This window comes from Chinchilla lanigera, unplaced genomic scaffold (genome assembly GCF_000276665.1).
Source record: "Chinchilla lanigera isolate Chin_1 unplaced genomic scaffold, ChiLan1.0 scaffold00002, whole genome shotgun sequence".
Taxonomy (NCBI): Eukaryota; Metazoa; Chordata; class Mammalia; order Rodentia; family Chinchillidae; genus Chinchilla; species Chinchilla lanigera.
In genome coordinates, this window is record NW_004955403.1 from 8,740,129 (window position 1) to 8,745,959 (window position 5,831).

At 38.8% G+C, this 5,831-nt stretch overlaps 1 protein-coding gene across 2 annotated transcripts in view; it reads right to left on the reverse strand.

Annotated features, from left to right (window-relative positions):
* The window catches only part of Inpp1 (inositol polyphosphate-1-phosphatase), a 29,161-nt gene extending 26,564 nt beyond the window's left edge, over positions 1–2,597 (reverse strand). For both annotated transcript variants that reach the window (XM_005373306.2, XM_005373305.2), the window contains exon 1: positions 2,378–2,597. The gene's annotated coding sequence lies outside the window, so the exon portion shown is untranslated. The remainder of the gene's footprint in view (positions 1–2,377) is intronic.
* Between the last annotated feature and the right edge of the window lie 3,234 nt (positions 2,598–5,831).

Consider the following 5,831-nt stretch of genomic DNA (forward strand, 5'->3'; position numbering starts at 1 on the left):
AAAAAAAACCTGCAGCTTCAGAACACAAAAGTTAGTCAGTCCTCTTTTCCTGCCAGGAAACTCACATAGTAAGCCTAAAATCAGGCCACGCACTGCACTCTCTCTAAGGAATTGCAGCCTCTGAAATGTGGGTTATTCAGCAAGCAGCACATCTCAGCTTCAAGTACACGTACACAGTTTGTGTTCTAACATAGCCCACCATAGGAGGGACCTGCAGACAGGGGAAACACACATCCTGGAATCAGGGGCACCTCAAGGCCGCACACATCCACCAGCGCCAGCCACGGGGCACCTCTCTCTTTGGGGCCTGCACTCTACTTTCTTCTAAGATTCTGCCTAATAAACCTCCTTATGGCTCTTACTGATGTGTCTTGAAAGTTCTTTTTCTGTGACAGATGTGAGCATATCTATAGATTATTTTGTAGGTATAGTGAGCCACATTTCCCCAGCTCTGCTTTGGGGACCCCTGTCCAGTGACACCTCTTTAAGTTATAGTACCACTGGCATAGCTTTTAAATAGTAACAAGGTAATTCTGTAGTAAGATTCACTTTTTCAAAAAATCATTAGTACTTATATTGTCAGAGAAAGTTATTTACTATTTTAAGTAAAATTTTTATGGTTGTAAAAATATTGCGGGGGGGGGAAAAAAGCTTGTGGAAGCTTTGAAATATGTGGAGAAAGGTGATGAAGGAAATGGAACACATCTTATATACTATAATTACTGACATCTGGGGCTGTGAGTTTCTAGTTTTCTGTGTGAATAAATGTTTTGGTTTTACAAATGCTACTCAGCATGTTTAGTTATCGAGCCAGATTCCTTAGTAAACCAAATCTTTTGTCTCTGAAGTGTTGAGATATCTTGATGTTTAAAGGAATATTTGGTAAAATAGCTTGAGTTTTCTTGTAGGATCTTTTTAAAAAACTTTCCCCCGTAGTTTCAATTCTGCATGTCCTAGGCTTCTAGAAATAAGTATGTTAAACTGAAACAACTTGGCAGAAGCTGCATGGGGCTTGTTTTCCAAAAAGAAGTATTGTTTAGAGGAAGAAACTAAACTTCCTAGGTATGCTGCATTGCTGTTTGGGAAATAATTCCGAACAAAGCCTGTGAATGGAAATGAGGTCACATTCTGCTTTAAGAGGTAACAAATACAGATAAGTTTAAAAAAATACTACTCAGCATATAGTTCTACAAAGTATTCTTTAATCACCACACATGAGCATTTTGCCATGTCCTTAACTATGCCATTGAAATATAATTTTCAGTGGGACTTTAGCCAAGGTCTCTAGAATAAGGGATCAACAGCAGCAGTATGAGTAGCAACTCTAAACCTTCCTTTACCCAGTCATATTCTTAACTCAATTATACTGATCACAGCGCACTAGAATCGATCATCACCAGCATCACACAGATCAATGTTGTGTTCTTCCCACTGCCACAACCCACAACTCACAACCAGCTGCCAGAAGTGTGAAATTGCTTGTGACTGCGCTTCACTAGATTGTGACGACTTCTGCAGCACTTGCACCTATGTCTCTTCTGTTAGGTGTACAGGAAATGGCTCTGCCAGAGGATACAGGTTGGTTAATAAAATGTGAGTTATTTTCATTAAGGCCCAGATTGGAATTGGTCTATTTGTAAGAGATTCTAGTACCATATTGTACAACCAGATTTTTGTGTTTCCTTTAAATCATTAACTACTATGAATCAATCTAAGATTGGACAACTCTCATGGAAGTGAAACTATGATTTATTAGAGATTTGGGAGATGAATATTTAAATTTGTAATAGAATATTTACCCCATGCTCTACACACACACATACACAGTACTAGGTTTTGAAATCCAAGCCTTTACACTGGGTTACCCCCCACCCCCAGCTCACTTTTTATTTTTTATTTTGAGACAGTGTCATGCTAAGTTGCCCAGGCTGGACTCACTCATGGCCTCCCTGCCTGGGCCTCCCAGAATGCTGGGATTACAAGCATGCACCTCCTCACAGGTTTAAAACTCTTTTGAGTTTTTTTTAAAGTGCAGTACAAGGTTAGTAAACTATATAAACTAGAGGAAATGTGGGATTGAGGGCTGCCAGTAGCTAAGGTATCAAAAGCAAAGGATAAGTTTCTATAACAAATATATTCATAGTTACTTTCAATGCACAGGAATTTAGGCTTCTCTCTAACAAGATTTCACTGGGCCTTGAGTATATATTTTTGTACTCTCTGTCTCTCTGTCTCTCTCTGTGTCTCACTCTGTCTCTCTGTCTTTGTTTCTGTTCCTCTGTCTCTCTATCTCTGTCTCTGTCTGTCTCTCTCTCTCACACACACTCAGTATACACATTAAACTTGATAAAATGGGAATTATTTTTTCTTTACTTACCTTTCACAGAAGTGTTGCTTACTCAATCCTCAGATGTAAAATAGAGTACATGACCAATCTTTGAAGTGTATAGATCCTTAGGACTTGAGTTCCTCCCCATCTTGAGGTAGTAAAAGACTGGAATCTAAGAGTGAAAAATTCAGGAAAGGGACATTGGGTCGCCTCTCCCTGGGTTCCATATGTGGCCGCCTTCGCCTTCGCCACCCCCAAGCCTGGCCTCTGCTGATTAGATGCAGGGTTTGTGCTGGGCGGTACAAAGGTTATCCTGTGAAGCAAGTGTATTATCAGTGAGTCATTTCCTTCTATTCTTAGACTTTCCTGGGTATTTTTGTTTACCTTTCCACAGATGACTTTTAAATCAACTTATTGTTGGGTTCTCCTAGATGCACTTGAGTTTGTAGAATCATTCTACAGTGTACCCTGTCACCTGAGCATGTATGCCCTCATTGTGCAGTTCTTTTTGTGCAGAATACATATTCTGTGTATTATGCTTTGGAATAAGTTTGCCTATTTTTACTTTTAGAACTGTAAACAATTTGGTAATCTACCTTTTCATGTTTGGTGGACAGTACAAACAACAAAACTAATTTCATAGGGGAGAGTTCATTGGAAGTCATTTCATTTCATAAGAATTAAAAATACAAGGGCTGGGGATTTAGCTCAGCGGCAAAGCGTCTGCCTGGCAAGCGCAAGGTCGTGAGTTCGGTTCCCAGTACCAGAGAAAAACCAAAAAAAAAAGAATTAAAAATACATCTTGAAGAGGATCTCTAAAGTGTCTAACACACAGAATAAAATTCCCTTCCTGGACCACAGCAATCCTGTCTCCTCCACACTTATGGATCCTGGTAAAAACTTAAGCCAGACAGAGGCTGGAAAGGCGAGAGGGGACAAGAAGGAAATCTCTCCCATGCTGATTGTTCTTCTCTTCTACTTGCTAAATGCCCTTCTCCCATCTAAAGCACGTCAGTAGGTAGGACTTGGAGAGATAGTAAATATTTTTGGGCACTGTACTATTTCTCCTAATGCCTCACAATTTAAAAATAATTCAGTTTTCCAAATGTCTTCACACATATTAAAAATTTGGTCTTAAATGCCTTTCCTAAGTGTTTTTATAGAATGTACCGACACTGGAATGTTTGCTTACTGCGATTAATTGAGAGTTTCCACAAATGAACTGTTATAAATGGAAAGAAAACACTGGAAAATCAGAGGGATTATACTCTGGGCCCTTCATTTTTTAACCTACTTCACTAGTTTCTTTCTTCATAAACATCTCCCCGCTTCCTACATGCTTTCCTTCTCTTATTCTTGCCCCAAGATTATGAAGACAATCTACATATATTATTTCATACACACGGCTAAATTCCATCTTGGAAACAGCAACAAATGCACGCGCTGTATGTTTCTGTGAGGACCGGTGAGTTAAATGAAAGGTTCAGACCACTGCTTGAGGCCAGGAAAGAGGGCGCTAACTCCCAGCCATGACCTCTGGCTCCCTGTCCCCCGTCCCATCAGATAGTCTGACCCTTGGATGAGTTGCAGTCACCTCAACATGGTCCAGAATCTAGAAGGAGAATGACAGACAGCAGCATCTGTCTCTAATTTGTCATCATTGTGAAATCAAAACTTCAAGGCAAAAAACCTCACAATTTTGATGTGACCACTTATCAGCTGCAAATTATTTCCCACCTCCTGCAATTTGAGTCTTAAAAACACACATTTAACATGGCTGTCTTGCCTTGCCTTGTCTTTTCTGCTCTAAGTGACTTTTTAGAGTGGAAATGATATATATTTAAATCCAATTTACCACTTGTATTGTGGGAGGACTCTATTTTTTTTGGAGGCAAGAGTTTCAGGGGTGGACTTCTGAGCACAGTTTCTGAACATCAGAATATAAAATTTTAATATTTACTATCTGCTTTTTCCTTTTACCTTATTCTTTACCGCCTATAGGGAAAGAAAATATAGAATTGTGAACAGTAGAAACCCTCCCAGCAATGATTACTAGAACAATATAAAACAAACTCTGAAAAGGATTCAAAATTTTCCCATCTGAGTGGGCAAACAGACCACTTAATGCTCATTTAATTTTATTTCTCCTTCTCCAATGAAATTCCAAATATTCAGAAACCTAATGTTCTTCAGAGGGAGTTCATACAACTCATATATTATTACTGATAGACCTACAAACTTGTCTAGGAAACACGGAGGAGTTTGAGGTCCTAATTATAAGAGATGTTCATATTTACTCAGTTTCCAGTGTGACTGGCTAACATTACAATCTGTAAACAAACTTGCCAAACTTGGGGATGGGTTGTCCACTCATTTACTTATTTGGGGACATTTCAGTGGTAATTTTAAAAAGCTTATTGTTAACGTGAAGGCCTCAAAACTGTATCCACACAACATACATATTTTTAGTAATGACGATAAGTTGACGGTTCATAGCATTCAAATTATTAAAAGTCTACAACTAGGCCTGTTACTGTTACTATACACCAAGGCTTATGGTCTTCGAAGATACAGGACAAAATCCTTAAATTGTCAGTGTTACATCATATGATTTCAATTATTAGGGAGATAATTTTGCATGTCGTACATCAGAGTAATATATTAAAGCGTGGTCTATGAACTCTCATGTGGAGGGACTATTTAATGGAAAAACATAGCCTTTTAACCTTCTTTGACATGCTACATTCACCACCTGATGGCAGCTGAGTAGAAATCGAATGGGTGTAAGAAAGAAAAAAATTGCCCATAAGTTATTTTGTCAATTACCCATATAGGAAAATATGGCAGACTACGTGCAATCTACCTATGTCCTTAAAATCACATTTATTTTTGTTACAAAAAACTATTTTCTCAAGTGAAACAATTGGAAATATAAATAACTATACATAAGGAGTCATCTCTATTTCCATCGCTAACGTATAGCCATTGTTAACATTTGGGCATAGATTTCCTCTGCAATGCTTCTGCATGTATATACAGCACACATGCATTATTTTCCTAATGGAAACTATCTTTTAAATTTTTTCCTGTTTTATAACTCCTCCTACCTTTATCAGCTGCTGTTTGAGTCAGTGCTGTGTGCAGGCATATTGGTTGATGATCTGGGAGATGAACCACCACTGCCTGCCTGACCGCACTGTCATGGCATCCACGAACATCCCCAATATGGAGACGGATAGTTAGCCCTTATGGATCCAAGCTGGCCTGTGCATAGCACAAAAAAGTTTAGCTAGGTTAATTAGATTGCTCTGCTGAGTCCAGAAACTGAGACCCAGATGAGCCAGTTAGCAAGCATGGCAAAGAAAATAAATAAATAATTATTTATAAGTGGTTTTGTAGGATGATGGCATAGAGCAACATGAAGATCAGAGAAACTAGGGGAATCCAAAGCCTCGTCCAAGTCAGGTTAGTATGAAGGTACAGGAAAGATACTGGGAGGAGT